Source organism: Mauremys mutica, chromosome 7 (genome assembly GCF_020497125.1).
Source record: "Mauremys mutica isolate MM-2020 ecotype Southern chromosome 7, ASM2049712v1, whole genome shotgun sequence".
In the NCBI taxonomy this organism is placed as follows: domain Eukaryota; kingdom Metazoa; phylum Chordata; order Testudines; family Geoemydidae; genus Mauremys; species Mauremys mutica.
In genome coordinates this window covers 77,714,655-77,732,989 of record NC_059078.1, presented here as the reverse complement: position 1 = coordinate 77,732,989, position 18,335 = coordinate 77,714,655, and the positions used below count along the sequence as shown (strand labels likewise).

The following is an 18,335-nucleotide window of genomic DNA, read 5'->3' as shown; positions in this document are numbered from 1 at the left end:
ATTTAAATCTGTGTAAATAGGGAGTAATTCCACTGAAACTAGTGGAGTTACTCTGGATTCACACCAGTGTAACTCTGGACCAAAAATCAATACACTAACTTTGAATGTACATAGGGCATTACATTCCAAATCTCTTTCCCGCACCCACCAATAAAATAAACAATTTTCATATACCCACACACTGGGCCTAATTCTTATTTACGCTAAAGTTGCTTTATATCACTCTGACAGTGCAAAGGGGCCTTAAAGGGTATGTCTACACTGCAGCTGGAAGTGTGCCTCCCAGCTTAGGTAGGCAGATAAACACTATCTCCATTCGAGCAAGCTTGCTAAAAATAGTGGTAGGGACATTGTGGTACAGGTTAGCCTCCCAAGCACTAGTCTGCCCAACTCCCTGGGTCCGAGCTGAGGTGGCGAGCCCATGCCACAGCCTGTGCTGCAATATCCACATTATAATTTTTAGCATGCTAGCTCAAACGGAGCTAGCATACATCTCTCTACCCAGGCTGGGAGGCACACTCCCAGATGCAGCAGAAACATACCCTTAAACATAGCCTCTTAATCCACTCTAGGTCATTCACTTTCCAGCCATGCAGAATATAATTTATATCCTTTTAAGGTCCCTTTTTCACTGCCAGACAGATGTAAAGCAACATTCAGGTCAGTGAGAATTAGGCCCACTATATGTAAAATATCCATACTATCCACTCAATTTACATTAGAGTAGGGACTGTTCTACCTGTGCTTTATAACCACTTGTCACAAGGTTCAGAGTGCAATCCAGACCAGTAAGGGGTTGTGTCACCACTTGTCCTGCAACCCAGGGTGTCTTATAGTTAAGGCTACGATTTAGTCACAGGTATTTTTGTAAAAGTCACGGACAGGTCATGGGCAATAAACAAAAATTCCCGGTCGTGACCTGTCCATGAATTATTCTATAAATACCCCTGACTAAATCTTAAGGGGGTCACTGCTGTGAGGGGGGGAGGCACACGGGGGGGGCACTTCTGAGGAGGGTGTCTGGAGGGACTGCTGCTGGGGTGCGGGGAGAGCCGGGGAGCCGCTGCTGGGGGGAGCCCAGGGCCACCCGAAAAGCAGCCGGTCCGACTGGCCCCAGGGCAGTGCCTGGTGTGGCTGGCACCCCAGCGGCTGGATACAGAGCTGCTCCAGCAGTAGCCAGTGTGGCTGGCCCCAGGGACACCTGAGCCAGCTGCTTAGGCGGTCCTGGAGTCAACCACACTTGCTCCTGCAGAAGTCACAGAGGTCACGGAAAGTTACTGAATCCGTGACTTCCATGACCCCCATGACAAACATGAAGCCCTACTTATAGTGCTTTGCTGCTGGAGGTCTTAGCCTGGGATGCTCACAGCCAGCCTACAAACATCCAAGTCACACACTGAGTGTCTGTGTGCTAGATAGCCCTGTACCAGCAGCCCGTTTACAGCCCCACTCTGGCTTCCACCAGGCTTGGCTACAACCAACAAGGTGACCCCAACATGATTCTATTTCAGCATTTTCCCAAAACCATGTGCTTTGCAATGTCCAGCCCTCTCCTGGATAGCACAGAGAAATAATAAGGTTTGTTTTTTTTTCCTTTAAAGAGACCAAAGCACACCACAACATATTAACTGGGGTAGATACACTCTTTCCCTCAACCACAGTTCTGTGTTGTTTTATAGTAAACATAAAACATATTTATTAACAATAGGACAGAGGTTGAGTGATGCCAAGTAAAAGAAACAGAGATGGTTACAAGCAAATAAAAGTGAAAACACATTTTAAAAAGTCTAAATCTTAATCTAGCAAGGTACAGGTTTTGTTCAAGATGGTTTCTCTCACCAATCCACCTTCTTCTCAGCCACAGCTGACTTTCCTTCTGTCAGAATCCCCCAAAAAAACTTAGTGTCCATAGTACCTCTGGCTACAGGCAGCATGATGGGGTCCATCATACCCACATCTGGTTGTCTGCCAGCCCCTGATCAGGCAAACCCTTATGTCATTCCTCCTGGGTTCCATGGGTGAGAGTTGTCCCTCATCTTCTATCTGAGCTGCCTGTGTTTCTCCTGGTCAGCAAGCTTCCACTACTTCAGCTCTGCCTCCTCACTAACACCTGCCCTCCAGCTCTGCCCATCTCTCCTCCACTAGCAGCTTTTTCCACTGTAGCCTCCACAACTCTGGAGGCCATTGCTCCTGCTGTTACTGGATCATCTGGGGAACCATCTGCTTGGTCTCCTGCATGCTCTGTAGGAGAAAAAGGGACTCTTCTTTTTGCCACCTGGTTTGGCCTCTAGCTCCAATTTCTTCTGATTAGCTGCTGACAGACCTCAGTACGCACCCAGCTTTTCTAACTTCTTCTTGGTGAGCTCAGCACCTGCCCTTTTGCTCCTCCTGCCTTTTCTACTTGTTGCTCATCTTTCCTTTCTTCTACTTCCAAAATAAACAGAACACAATCAAACTGTAGTCTTTCTTTGACTGTGCCCTTTCACTTGTGAATCACTTAAACCTATTTCACCAATGCTTAAACTGTAAACCTTAGTTAAATTATCAAACTGTGTGTGTCATGGGTCTACCCTCACTTGAAACTGGGGGGTTTCAAGGTGAGGACCCGCATGCCACCATGTCAAAGGTCTCACTTGGAACTGTTGGGCTCCAATGTGGGGACCTGACTTGGTTTCCCTCTAAACTAAAATCCTAGTTTAGATCTAGTAAGCTGCCACCACTCAATTAGGAAATGTGAATTGAGACACAGTCCTTCCCCAAAATCCTAGGGGATTCCAAGAGCCCCAAATCCATGGAGTTCTTACACCCAGGAGAAACAAACCATTCCCCCTGCTTCCTCCCCCCTCCCTTTTCCTAGGAGAGATACCGGGATCCAACTACAGAGGGATACCTCCCCCTCCCCTTTCCCTGAGAATCCACCCAAGGAAAGACCAACAAGTCCTTAATAGAAAAGAATTTATTAAAGAATAAAAAGAAAATACAGAATCTCTATGAGCCCAAGCTGGACACTCATAGGGTATAACCTTATCAATCTCTGGAGAGAATCCCCTCTCCCCCTTTTCTCAGTAAAAGCAATATCAGCAAACAGGAATAAAGCATTTCCTTTAGCAAACACCCAATTGCAAATATAGAAATCAAATCATAAGACTAATTCACCTTTCTAATTAATACTCACTATTAATTAGTAGAAACTACTCCAGGAGAACTTGGAGACATGACTGTCCTCTGTTAGATCCAAAAACAGTTCTCACGACAAACAAAGAAAAAACAGACAAAAGCTTCCCTCCACAGAGATTTGAAAAAAATCTTATCTCTGATTGGTCCTCTGGTCAGGTGGTCACCAGGTACTGCATGTTAACCCTTTACAGGTAAAACAGACTTTAACCCTTAACTATCTGTTTATGACACGCCCCCCAAATCGCCAACAGTGGGAACTACTGGTGGTGATTTCCTCCTAGAACTGTAAAATAAACAGATAAACAAAACACATGCACTATTACATATACTACTAAGTATGTAAACAACAAGATATTTGACATTGAACAACACTTTTTATGCATTTGACCGGACATACTTGGCGACGTCCTTGCCCATCCTCCCAGTGGAAGGACTTCCCCAACCTGTCTTTGGTTTGTTGACCCCAGAATGCCCACTGGGATGTCAGGGCCCAAGCTTAAGAGCTTGTCCCAGTACTTAGTTGGAACTACCAACTGTCTTTGAGGATGCTGGCCTTCCTGGTGTCCACCAGAAAGAATGTACTTATATAAAAGTCCTTGTTTTACAACAAACTGGAATTGGGTAGAAGAGCTGAGAGGCGGTGGGTTGCTGCGTGCCGCCGCCCAAGCTTTTTTAAGGCCGTTCTCGGCTTCCTGCTCTGTCTGGAACTGTTCCCTTGAGGCGGGAGACACCAGTTCCTCTGGGAGTGATGTAGGTGATGAGGTTGTTTCCGTTGACTGTGAACCGCTCTCCGCTGGTGCACAAGGTGATATTTTAGGCTCTGGCTGAGCCTCTTGGGTAGAGCTGTCTGCTGCTTCTGCCAGTTTAGGCCCGTTGGCGCCCCCTGGCGGTGGAGTTGCAAGCGCTGGCGTCAGTGCTGGCGCTGGTTCTGCCGCTGGTTGCTTTTCCAGTTCCGGTCCTGGGACTGGATGTACTATGGCTGCTGTAGTTGTTGGCATGAGATTTGGTTCCACCACCTCTGTCTGGGTCTCTGGTAACACAGACAGGGTCCTGGTGGATGGCTCAGGAACAGGGATGGGAGTGCCTGCTTGTTTGGCCTGGCCGTGGGTGACCACTCCCCCCCTCTTGGCCAGCTGCACATGGTTGGCCAAGTCTTCCCCCAATAGCATGGGGATGGAATAATTGTCATAGACAGCAAAAGTCCACTTTCCTGACCAGTCCTTGTACTGGTCTTCAGGGATGCTGTACCCATGGCAGGTCCTTTTAACCTTTTTGAAGAAGGCCTTAGTGTCCTCACCTGCCATGTAGGTGGGAAATTTCTTGGGATGGGGAACAGTGCCTTCTGGTGCTGGCCACACCCCTCTGCAGTCAGTGAATTTTATGTGTGGCTTGCTGGTGTTGCTTTTTGGTGCTGGCCACACCCCTCTGCAGTCAGTGAACTGGTTTCCCCAATTCCTAACCCTTTCTACTCCCGAGAGACTGAATAGAAAAGAAACAAAACCTTTTCATTTGCAAATGTGTAGTTGCTGTTTGCTGATATACTGAGAAAACCAAAAAAAAACCTGGTTTGTCCTGTTTCTAGCAACTTGCTAAGTACCTCACAGTGGGGGTCCTTTCTAACAAGCCTCCTAGAAAAACTTGCACCTCTTTCCTAGCTGTTTTCAAGCAGACAAAGAAAAAAGAAAAAAAAGAAGAAGCTGGTGCTACTTAGTACCTGCGAGAAAAGTCTAGTAAATCCTCTCAGGGATTTGTATTCCCTGGCTCCAGAGGATTTCAAAAGACACAGGGAAAAAAAATCTGGCTGGAGGGTTTCTGTCTCCCCCCCCCAAACCTGTTTTCCCCACTGGATGGGAATGTACTTTGTCGAGCACTTCCCCCCACCTTAGGAATCCTGAGTGATACCTGATATCACAAAGGAAGGACACACCTCTAGGGAAGAGTTTTTCCTCAGCATAGCCAGCAGAGAAAAAAAACTCCTAACCCTGAAAACTGCTTCAAAACTGCCTTTTCCTCAAGCTGCCTGTTCAAGCAACAAGAAAGAAAAACTGCTTCCAACAAAGCCTGTTGGAAAACTTAATTCCCTCCAGCCAACCTGGCTGAAACTGTAAACTCCCTCTTCTCTCAGGTTGCTTTCCTGCTCTAGAAGAAGAGAATAGCTCCCTTCAGCGTAGTCCAGCTGAAAAAACTCCTTCTAACAATGGGTTCGAAACTCCGCTGCCACCATGTCATGGGTCTACCCTCACTTGAAACTGGGGGGTTTCAAGGTGAGGACCCGCATGCCACCATGTCAAAGGTCTCACTTGGAACTGTTGGGCTCCAATGTGGGGACCTGACTTGGTTTCCCTCTAAACTAAAATCCTAGTTTAGATCTAGTAAGCTGCCACCACTCAATTAGGAAATGTGAATTGAGACACAGTCCTTCCCCAAAATCCTAGGGGATTCCAAGAGCCCCAAATCCATGGAGTTCTTACACCCAGGAGAAACAAACCATTCCCCCTGCTTCCTCCCCCCTCCCTTTTCCTAGGAGAGATACCGGGATCCAACTACAGAGGGATACCTCCCCCTCCCCTTTCCCTGAGAATCCACCCAAGGAAAGACCAACAAGTCCTTAATAGAAAAGAATTTATTAAAGAATAAAAAGAAAATACAGAATCTCTATGAGCCCAAGCTGGACACTCATAGGGTATAACCTTATCAATCTCTGGAGAGAATCCCCTCTCCCCCTTTTCTCAGTAAAAGCAATATCAGCAAACAGGAATAAAGCATTTCCTTTAGCAAACACCCAATTGCAAATATAGAAATCAAATCATAAGACTAATTCGCCTTTCTAATTAATACTCACTATTAATTAGTAGAAACTACTCCAGGAGAACTTGGAGACATGACTGTCCTCTGTTAGATCCAAAAACAGTTCTCACGACAAACAAAGAAAAAACAGACAAAAGCTTCCCTCCACAGAGATTTGAAAAAAATCTTATCTCTGATTGGTCCTCTGGTCAGGTGGTCACCAGGTACTGCATGTTAACCCTTTACAGGTAAAACAGACTTTAACCCTTAACTATCTGTTTATGACACCAATGCTTAAACTGTAAACCTTAGTTAAATTATCAAACTGTGTGTAAATCCTTTTTAGATTACACCAATTTCATGAGGCTTAGGGGTGCAGTCCAGACCAGTAAGAGTCTGTGTCACTAGTTGCCCTGCAATCACTTTGCTGCTGGACCTCCCAGCCTAGGATGCTCCCAGCCAGCCTACAAGCACACAGGTCTCACCCGGAGTATCTGTGTGCTAGATTGCCCTGGTTCAGCAGCTCTGACCCCAGCAGCCTGTCTATGGCCCCACTCTGGCTTCCACCAGCCTTGGCTACAACCAGCAAGGTGACTCCAACACACTCCCAGTCCAAAATTTCCCCAAAACCATGCGCCTGGAATTTTCCAGCCTCACCAAGATAGAGAAATAATAGGGTTCATTGCTCCTTTAAAGAGACAAAAGCACATTACAGCTTATTAACTTAATTGTGGTAAGTACACCCTTCCCTGCAAACACAGTACTAAGTTGGTTTATAGTAAAAACAAAACAAATATATTAACAACAGGACATAGGCTGAGTGATAACAAGTAAAATAAACAGAAGCAAAGACGTTAAATAAAAGTGAAAAAAAATGCATCTAAAAGTCTAAACCTCAACTTAGCAATGTACAGGTTTGGTCAAGATGGTTTCTCTCACTAATCATTATTCCCAGCCATGGCTGACTTTCCCTCAGTCAGGACCTTCCACAGAAGAACAAGATGCTGGCTTTCCTTGTCTTCCTAGGTGAAAGATCTTTGCCTAAACAGGTTTCTCATCTACATTCAGTTTTCAGAGACTTCCTTGTTTGAAGGACCAATCTTTCTCAGCTTGCAAGAGCTCTAATCTCTTGTGTCTGTCTAGTGATGGATGCCAAAGATGGCTTCTGTCTTTGCTTATGTCTTCCAAAGTTCAATGACCTTGTTTCAAGAGGCAGGATGACTTCATGCTGTTTCCCTTCCTGTGGGCTTCCCATCCCTCTGCTGCTGTCTATGTAAATGCTGCTTCCCATTTTTTGGTCATCTTGCTTAACTTTTTTGGAGACAGGTAGATAGCTGCCTTCCCTCCTGATGGGGGAAAGCCTGTTTAACTCTTTGTTTGGTCTCACAGACTGGAAAGCATATCAGTGAGTATTCATAATTCCTCAAATAGTGTTAATACATATATTTCGCAATGCTATTAATTATCAGTGTTATAGGTTTTCATAAAAGACCTCACTCAATAAACTTTTACAATACAGTAATATTGTATAAATCAGTAGTCAACTGCTTATCACTTGAGGTTCAGCTCCTCTGTCTTTATAGAACAGGAAACTTTTGCAATGTATTCTTTGAAAAATAAAATCCAGCCCAAGCTTCTGTCTTCTGCCAAGTTTAAATGCCATGCTGTCTCCTCCTTCAATTGTTAGCTTGATAGCTTTGTTTACCTAATATTAAATGAACCTTCGCTGTCTCTATCTGATGTCCAAGCTGGTCAGAGAAGCAAATACACATTCCCTTGTCTAGGGAAAATCTGTTTCCCAAATCTCTGTGCTAAAATACATTTTAGTCATCATTCTAGCATATATAATACGTACTACATGCATACATCACACAAGAATCAGTTTTCCAATGACATATTACATGACATGTTTTAGCTAGAGATTATAACCATAATGATAGTGAGTAGTGATACACAGAACTGGTCAGGCCAGCTGAAACTCATGCCCTGATACCAAAGAGCCCCTTGTACTCCAGCATTGGGATGCTCTTAGGGTCACACCTTCCCATTTACAAAACTGCTGACCCAGTGACAGCATGTCAGATCCCTCTTTCCTGGACAAGGCATCTGCCACCATAATTTTGTTCCCCTTTATATAGAAGAAACCTGTTTTGTCACCTTTGTCTGTTGACAGTGTCTGGAAGATAATATTAGAGCGTATCAATAATTTCACCTACACAGTCGTTAAAAATATTTCACAAGTGACCTTAATGACCCATGTATTAGATTTAAAATGATATATTATGACAACATCTTTTCAGGAAATATAATGGCACCAAGTGTATGAGGTGCAGTGAGTATGTCGGCATAGTTAACACAGACTAATGAACCCCAAATGGGACTCTGTGTCACAGCACTATTTATACCATTTTTAACAACACACAACAAGGCACCCATCTGCTACTCTGGGTGTCTTCGACATTTTTTAAAACCGTGACACTGAAACAAACAGCAAACTTCCAGCAAAAGTATCCCCTCAACATAACCCAATAAGTGGGCCTTTCCCCATCAAATCTCCACCCCGCTCTCCCGCAAACAATCGCTCCCACCAGCCTTCAATCTCTTAAGCTAGGCCTTGCAGCGTGCCTTAAAGATCAACAATTCCACACAATTGCAAACCAACAGCTGAAACTAGAGCCATTGCTGAAGATCCCTGATAGGAAATGCCACCTTCCTATTTGTCATATTGAGAGAGATCCACTATTCATACCTAGGATGTTATATACAGTAGTTGAAATAGTACATAATTCTAACAATAAGTTCATATACACACAATGCTATATTGTATAGCTAGCCATGTAGGAAACATGTTCTGCAAGGCCGCTACCTGCAGAGCTGTCTCCTCCAGAGTCCACATACAGCATTAGTGTATGGTCAGTGCTCATTTCATGGGTTATAGATGAAAGAAAACATACAATAATAAATTCAGTGAAGAGATCTTTCTAATTATTGTTCATTAATTATACCTAATTGCAGCAAAATGTTCTTTTGCTACAAGAGGTCTAAGAGTTGTTACTTTGTCATAATTTTCTTTTAATGAAAGTGGAGGTGGGGTCTAATCTTTTACACACTTTATTTTTCTCATTGTAGTATAAAAATAAATAAATCTTTGATGAATGGGGAGCATCAGAATGAATTACATAGTTGAGCCTAATATGGAACCGCACAGCCAGCCACCAGAAAATGAATAAATAACTGTCACAGAGTGCCAATCCATTGCTTTCATCCAGTATATTTGAAATGGTAATTTCCTCCTCTCTATTAGTATTTATTCAATGTGTTTCTAGTGGTCAGACAAGGAGGAAATGTCTTCACCGGACATGAAAGCAATTCCACTATTTGAATTTTAATCCAGTTTATTTTTTTTTCACTATTCTTTACTTCAGATCTGCAACTCTTTCTTATGAAGAGCAGCTTCGTATTAGCAGCCCCACCCTATGAGCCAGATGTCTTCAGAACCATCCCAGTTTCCATCAGCTTATGATGTGCACCAGTAGTTCTGTCTAGGTGCTTATATCTTCTTCATCCCAGCAGTGTTTAAACACCAATCACTTCCACTCCTTGATGTTTGATTTCTACAAATAGCCCTACTCCACCCCAGACTCACATATACCCACGCTCCAGTCTACTTGGATTTCCTTCAAACAGGTCCCTCCCTACAAGGCATCCATCATCTACCCCCTACAAAGTCTTCAAGCTCTTAAGCTCCTTCAAGCATTTTAAGTGGTTTAAGCTCATAGATTGCTTTAGGGACTTGTATCGATTTAAGCTGTTAAGTAGCTTTAAGTATGAGTTTGTGAACAGCATGTGTGGACCTGGGATGAGTTTGGAGTTACACAAGAACCCCAAATCTGGTCTTATTTCAGTTGCTCTATATTTAGGCAAGTTATAATATTAACACTCTAACAACAGCTGGTGAGTAAAGAGACTAATGTACACAAAAAAAGTAAGAATATTAGTCTAGTCTTCTAGCACAATTATAACTCTAAACTGTATATTCTGGCCTGCCTAAATTGCCTCTGTAATTTCAGTTGGATAAGTTATTCTTCAAATACTATTCTAAACTATTATACATTACTGCTGGCCCTGTTAGGGCTTTCGTCAGCTCAACCATATGGACTTGGTTGCATTATAGTGATGAATTTTATGAATACATTATATTCATATACATATTCATAAAGAACAGCTTTGACAAGTTTAGTTAATATTGCCTAACACTTTCCATTACAGATCCTTCCTTTCAGTTGCTTATAACTTTGGAATACTTCCACTGTTCAGGAATATCGTTTGAATGTTGATCAGACAAGAGTTAGGCCAACCTTAGGAACAAGGTTAATGAAAAACTGATAGTTTTACCAATGTTACAACATTTATCTGGCTATTTTTAATAGCTCCACTGCCTCTGTTGTTTGGAATAGGATCTTGATATTTAGCATTCTACAGCCTTCAAATCAGAAAGTGCCTTTTTTCCCCCCATGAAAATCTGGCCAAGCTATAATCCACTGAAAATCAACATTTGTACATGCATAGTACATTGTTTTCAGCATTTGTCCTTCAATTTTCTGAACATACCAGTGCACTAATTTCAATAGGACTAATGATGTACTTAAGTTTGTGTGCTTTGCTGAATCAATGTGGCTTAAATGAATACATGATGTGGGTGGCATTAGTGGGGGAGATTCATGTTATGGATAAGGTCATCTTCTCTTGGATGATATGAGTGAGATAACCATCCATTACACAGACAAGCTAGTATTTGTGAAGGAACTACTCTTTCAAAATATAGACAACCAATATTCCAGAAATAGAATCTAACATCATTGAGAATAACAGTTTCTGAACTATGGTGGTTGAGTGTGAAATAAGGGAGATTAGGACAGATTTAGGGTATGTCTACATGGGAGTGTAAACCCAGGGTTAGTAAAACTCGAGTTAGCAGATCCTGTGTTTGTTAACCTAGGACTTGAGCACTGACACTCACTTATAACTGCAGGTTAGGAATTTTTGAACCCTGGGTCCCCACCAGGAGCTCCAGTGTCTACACTGCATTATGGGGGCTCGAGTCCATTCACCCATATACCAGACTTCCTAGGGCCCTCCCAAAATGTGGCCGGTCTAGCTCTTTGTTCATAATTCAGTTTGAGAACACTTGACTATCCACCAAACTTGACTGTCCAGAGGACAAAGAAAGTCGGGCTGTGGAACTGTGGCTGACTCCAAGAGAACAACTCCAGTGGGGCTGTGTCTACGCTGCAAAGTGATAGGGCTGGAAGCCAGATCATAGCTTGACTCTGGCTCAGGCCCTCCATCCCCATGGGTCATGGGACTGAGTCCTAGGTCAGTGTGATTTGTGTGTAAGTGGAAGAGAAGTTAGGCTTGAGCCAGAGTGCAATCCCTGGTATTATATGCAGTGTAAATATACCCATGGTTTCCTTCCTTCCTTTCTCCTACAAGTTTTCTGAAGAAGTCTTAGTTCAAACAAAATTGTGTGAATATACCTAGCCTTTCCTGGTGTTTTCTGGTAGCGCTGCATGCTTGTGTGTTTTCTTGATGTAGTCTGTAAATATCACTATAATCAAAACATTTTCTTTATTTATAAGTAGAAAATGGATGGCTACTTTAAAATCAAGAGGTTAGTTGTGGACCATAAGATTTGCCTTTGAGGCACATATTTAGCACTACAGGAAAGGAGAGGAAGGGTTGGGAAGCAGCCTCTAATAACAAATAGTCTCTAGTGTCAGTGCATTGGTGCAAAATATGCAAGGTGAAATCATGGTCCATTGAAGTCAAAGGCAAGCTCACAGTATTCATCCAGATCTAAGCAAAACATGTAAGGAGCTTTGTACCAAAACATTTGTACCATAATAGGGATCCCAATGCAATTCAACCAGCTGCAAAAAACTCGTTTCACAATTTTATTTATAGAGTTAATAGATTTTACAAATCACATCATCCTCCTTAGCCCGTAGTGTCATTACAATGTAGTAAAATGAGTTTGGAACATTTCCCACTACTCCTACGGCTCCATACATGGAATATTCCATCAGAGAATGGATCTCTGCTCCTTTATTCAAAAGGGGGTAGAGGTGGCAGTCACTTCTATGGCTCCTAGAGAGGTGATTCTGTGGATCTGGAATCGATCTGGAAGGAGGAGCAGAGAGTCCACAGAGAGTCTCTGGAAGAAACAATACAGACTGGGCTGGGCTTTTTTTTCTGCAGTGCTCCACTTAGTGGACCCTGAGAACAGCCATGGCCAAGGCAAGTCCCTGGTAGCAGTTTCATTGGAACCACATTGCCAGGGAGCCAGTAGAGTACTGAAGGACACAGCCAATATAGACAACCCTGGCTTTTTACCAATCCCTGAGCATCTACCAAGTTTGTGAGCAGGTCCTGTGGCATAACCTGCAAGGAGGCGGGAGGGTGAGATGATAACTCTACCTATTTCCCAAATGGCATAATTAGGTAAAAATTACCTCCAAAATGAACATTCTGGTGAAGATTTCCTCTCCTACAGATGCCCTGCAATAGGGGATGATCTAGGCCATGGTATTTACCAAACAAATCTTTATTGCTATTTATTTATTATGCTATTTATTTATTATATGCTATTTATTGCTAAAGAGTCCCTTGCATGAAATGTGTACCCTGTAACCTGAAGTGATGCTGAATATTCTCTTTGCAGCAGAAGAAAGAGGCCTGCAAACAAAAGCTGTTATCACCCTATGCTTTGTATGATGAATTAATAGCCAGCACAGTGCAGCTTTCCCAGTACTTTCTCATAGCCTTTTATTTTAAACTTTAAAAACTAATCCCTGATTGCTCAAATACCAGGCAATAAATCTTCCACTCCTAGTGAAAATCATGTTGCTCTAATCAAATTTCAGATTCTGATCAGATCTCAGGCTTGTTTCGTTCTTTAAAGCCAGCTGCTGTCACCACTCAGATTTTGTTTCCTTTTGCAATAGCCATTAGTTGAACTCAGCTTCCTTAGTTGTCCACATTATATCTCACCACTCCAATGAGAAAGGTCCCATGCACTTAATACTGGAAAATATTTGCAACAAAAATCTACAGAAAAGCAGGATGGCCCCATTAACTGTACCATAAAAGTTACTGGATCTCATAATCCATTAAGGGACTGCCTGTTAAGTGTGATTAAAATTAAAGCCAGTCAAGCAGCAAGAGATAACGTACTTATTTACAATTATAAGAGCAGAATTTTTAATTTGTAGATAAACAAACCCATTATGTAGATATTAGGCAAGTATGCTGTAACCAATTGTTTTAAGTAGACGTCTTTTTTGCTAATCAAAACAAAAATGTGTCTCAATCATTTCAAGATGGCATTAGAACTGCATTATTGGCTAAAAACATATTTAGCATATACTTTCACCTGCTAGTTAGGATATAATTTTGTGATGTAATGTACATTACAATGTGTTTCAATTGTTTGACATTAATTTACAGATACAGAAAGATACAATTGTGTCAGTAATTAACAGAATTTTTAAAAAAATAGTCCTGGGGCGTATCATGAGGAACAAATATTTGTGTCCTAGAATGAACATTTCTGAAGTTTCTATACTAGCATTTATAATTGTGTTATGCCAGGCCTACACTAAAAACCTTTGCCAATATAGCAATGTAGTTAGTGTAGTGGGTTTTTTTATGACATTTTTATACCGGCATACCTTCGTAATGTTCATTCAGCTTATATTAAACAAGCAAGTACATGGTTTTACCCATGTCGCTTATTTCTCGCAGGGAACTGGTATAAGCTTTACTGCCAAAAGCACTCATTTGGTTGTTTAAGCTGCTGAAACACTAGCACAGACCTGGACCTAGTTAATTGCTGATCAGTGACACAAACAGAAACTATAGACTGGGCCTCAGCTTCAGGGAGGGAGAACTAAAAATCAAGCTACAGCTTCATGTAACATCACTATGCAGGTCCTCCAAAGATCTGAGTGAGGTCTTCCAACAAGAGAGAAATGAGAACCTAATATTTCTCATGTGAAAAAAAACCAGTTTGGTTTGTTTCTTTAACACTGATATGGATTTTGCACAAAGGAAAGTTACGTAAAAGGCAAGAATATTTCTTCTATGTTTTTTTTCCTTTGTAGTTCCTTTTTAAAAGGCTTGGAGAAAGCTGCACATCTGGATGCTAGTGTGTAAATTCCATTACTGTAAACAAGTTATATAGCTATCAGCGTGATGTCATATCAAAAGTAACTGGAAGTCATGTCACAGCAATCAATATGGCATTTTATCTTGACTGCAGCCTTGCGGGATAACCATAGACAATAATGGAAATGCTGACACATCCTTAATTTAGAAGTGCACTGTTATTAGCATTCACTGCTGCAAATGCCGTGTACTGTAGAATTGAGGATTTTTACAGTACAATGCTTTTATGGAGAATTTTACCACAGCAGTTACTGAATTTACAATATTGTTTGGCAATGCTGAAATACACACATTTTTAGTTCCTGTGTGTGCATCAGCATATACAATGCTCCAAAATAATATTCATTAATAAGTTAAAGTTGAGAAATCAAACAGTCAAGAGTCAGATTTTAAAAAATATATATGTTAACTACCCAGCCTTAATTCTACCACCTTGCGAATGTGCCTTAAAATATGGTCTCTGTTCATATCACGAAATATTAGTTGTCAAATAATCCAAGTTAGAGTTCTGCTCTCAAGTGGAATTCACACATGTTGTTAACTTATGCTATACAATAACTGCATACTTTGAGATTATCTAGAGATCATTAAATACATTTACTACTTATCCAGTTTGAGCAAGGACGTTGCTAAGCTATGCTTTTACCCCAAAGAAGCCAATAAGGGAAGCTTTTAGCTCAGGGCACCACACTAAGCTTTTAGTTCAATGGTGCAGCTAAGCTTTTAGCTGAAGGGCGCCACTAAGATGAAGTGCTGCTGAGTGCATGCAATGTTCTAAGCCATTCTTCTTAAATAGAGGCTCAGAAAAAAGAACAGAAAATGTATACTACATATGTTCCAAATTCGCAATTTAAAACACTCCTAACTTTTAACCTTCTTAGTAGCTTTTCTTCAAACTTGGCTCAAATGTTGGAGCTCTCTGACACCTATGAAATTAGATCAATTTGAGGTTTCTAGCTACAGCTGTTTTTGAATTATGTGAGTGCTAATTTTTTTTATCAGAATGTAGGGGACAAATGTATTTTTACACCAGAAAAAGGAGGAATTGTAAGTAAAAAAAATCAAACAAATTGCTGAACTGATTTTGCCTTCCTTCTGAAAACAAGCCCCACCCCCCAAAACAAAACAAAACAACACAACTATGGATTGAAACCAAGCATGATTAATCTGTTCCCTAAAGAAATTCTTTGAGAAAGTGATCAGCAGCAAGCAGAGGAGGGTTAGAAGGGAATTCTGAATCCAACTTCAACTATATAAGACCGTTCATGTTTCAAAATGTATAAAACTGTTAAATTCAAATGGACAGAGACAGAATGATGGCTTCAGGGGACAAATGCAGGCTCTTCTCTGTCTAAGGTCAAGCCAGTCTTAATCGCTTGGGAACTGGAGGTGTAATGTGTGCTCTGGACCACAGCCTGTGACTTGAATCCATGTCCTTACTGCCTGGTGAAGACTAGCAGAGAAGAACTGGGTCCATTACTTTTGGAGATTGCCAGTGTTGTTCTCCACTGCTCACATACTTAAATTAGGCACATGCTCAGTTGCCTTTCTTAATTGGAGCCAAAGGACATTAACCCCAATTATGAACCAGGTAGTCCCCCACAAGTTAACAACACAGACTAGGTAACAGCGAGTATTATAAACCTTTTAAAACCAGCATTAAAACATACTAAGTATAATGTGTTGAAAACATATTATGTAAGCACAATGAACTAACTGGACAATGTTATAAGAAAAATGTTCCATTGTTAAGGATGACTTATAATAATCACATTGCCACCCATACATTTTAAAAGTTAATCCCCAAGAAGAAAAATCTTAATATCAGATTGCCCCGAAAATCACTGTGTACTGTATAGGGATATTACTAATATCCATGAAAGCAGGTTGTGTGACGTAATATAACATATTTTAATTTCAATGTCTACTTCGAAGCAATAATACCAAAACTGTTTGAAGCTTGGTTGAACAAGCACTTGTTTTAATAGAGGGCATATTTCACTGAGATAGTCCTGATCTAGATACAAACATCCCCAAACTCTGGGAGGTTCAGATCCATAGCTTTAGTTTGTGCCTAGCTCTAATTTAATTTAGGATTAAGAATCAGATAGATGAGCTCTTAAATCATCCATCATTAGATTGCCAGCCCCTCTGCAATGACATTATAGGATTCTGCACTGTTCTGTTTTACTGCAAATCAAAGTCATATTTAATTATCCTTAATTCGGGGCTTGATCTTCCAAAGTGCTGAGCAGCAGGGTCCTGATCCAGCAAAGAACGTAAGCATATATTTAACTTCAAGAATTTAAGTGGCCCCATTGAAATCCCATGCAGAATGTTCACCTGGCAGCAACAAATCCTTCTCTAGTAGCCACACTGATCCATATTTTACATAAAATTTATGTTACTGGTTATAATCGGGGGGTGGGGGGGACCACAAAAAATGATCTAAATGACTCCCGAAATCCTGGCAGACAAAGCCTCAGGAGTTTTTACAGGAGAAGCCATATGCGTTGGAGCTTGTAAGAAGTGATGCACTCTGTAGCATTGCAAATATCTGAATGGAACACAGAGATTTACTATAATTCCAAAAACCTCTGAATAAATATTTGTGAACTCTGTCAGTTTATGATCTTTTTGCAACATGATTTAATTTTCTCTGTGATGTAATGAACAATGAGGGGAAATGTTTCCTTTCAGCTGAACAGGAGGAATTCTTTTAAATATTTGTATTTAAATTCTTCAACAAAAAATACAGAACAGAGGCTTCCTAAAACAGGTCTCCAGGAGTTGGTGAGCTACTCAGAGTGAGCAAGCTCCCTGACATAGTTAAAACATTTTGTTTTGCTTGGGGTGGCAAAAAACCTAGAGGTGGCCCTGGGTGGGAGTAGGATAGCAGCTGGTTTCCCCTTCCCATTTGGCCTCTATGGAAGTACCATGCCCTCAGTGGTACTTCCACTGAGACACAGGCTGAGAGAGAAGCCTAATCTCTTGGAAGGAGTGGAAGAAGTGGACACTCCAATAATGGCACCAGAGGCATTTGGAGGTACTAAAGCAGGAAAGGAGAGGACAGAGAAGCCACTTCTTTCTGAACCAAGGGACCTCAGTGATATCAGAATCTCGACTCTTACATTTGAAATGTTGACATTTTGCTGTCTGATTAGACCAGTGAATCTTCAGGAACTCTCCCCACACAACCACCCTCTCCTTATGGACAGCAACTCCTTCTCTTCTCTCCTTGCCCTTTTTGCTGCTGAGTGCTCCCCTCTTCAAGTCTCCCTCCCCAACTTCCTGTAGCTCTCTCTTTAGGGGAGAGGATGAAGAGCTGTGGGCAAAGAGCATCTTGAATGGACCTTGGGCAATAGGGTAGTCAGTGTTCCCTGACACCTGCCCTCATTGGCTCTATGGGCCAAGGGTTCAGCCTGTTCCTTCAAAACAATAATATTTTGCAGCTCCTCCTCTTCAGCCTGTAACATGTCCCTCTGCTCCTACTCATTATCAGAACCCTCACTGACACCCTCCATGCCTGCCCTGCAACAATTTCAATGTCATCCTATTCATTAAGTCAATCTACTAGCATATCATCTTTAGCTGCAGCAGCAGCATCTCTGTCAGGATCTATTCCCTACATCCCTGATAGCGTGGTCCATCTTAGGAATTTTGAGTTCAATCTCAGTTTTAATGCCACAGTTCTTTGATATTTATGGTACATCCAGACTACCCGCCTTATCGGAGGGTAGCGATCGATTTCTCGGGGATCGATATATCGCGTCTCATCTAGATGCGATATATCGATCCCCGAACGTGCTCCCCGTCGACTCTGGAACTCCACCAGCACGAACGGCAGTAGCGGAGTCAACGGGAGAGCCACAGATGTCGATCCTGTGCCATGAGGACCCAAGTAAATCAATCTGATACTTCGACTTCAGCTACGCTATTTACGTAGCTGAAGTTGCGTATCTTAGATCGATCCCCCCCTCCCAGTGTAGACCAGCCCTTAGAGTCAGAGTTGCCTGGTCAGGAGAAGGAACATTATGAGGAAACTGTGCTGCCTTTGCCCTTAGCCCTCTTGCTGCCATTCTTGGGAATGTTGCCTCTATCAGAGCAATGCTTTCTGGTGTTCTGCATGAGGTATCACCTCCCCT

General features: G+C 41.9%; 1 protein-coding gene across 18 annotated transcripts in view; it reads right to left on the bottom strand.

The window, feature by feature from the left end:
• Nucleotides 1-18,335, bottom strand: part of GRID1 (glutamate ionotropic receptor delta type subunit 1) — an 845,000-nt gene that overhangs the window by 41,449 nt on the left and 785,216 nt on the right. The gene's annotated exons all lie outside the window — the stretch shown is intronic.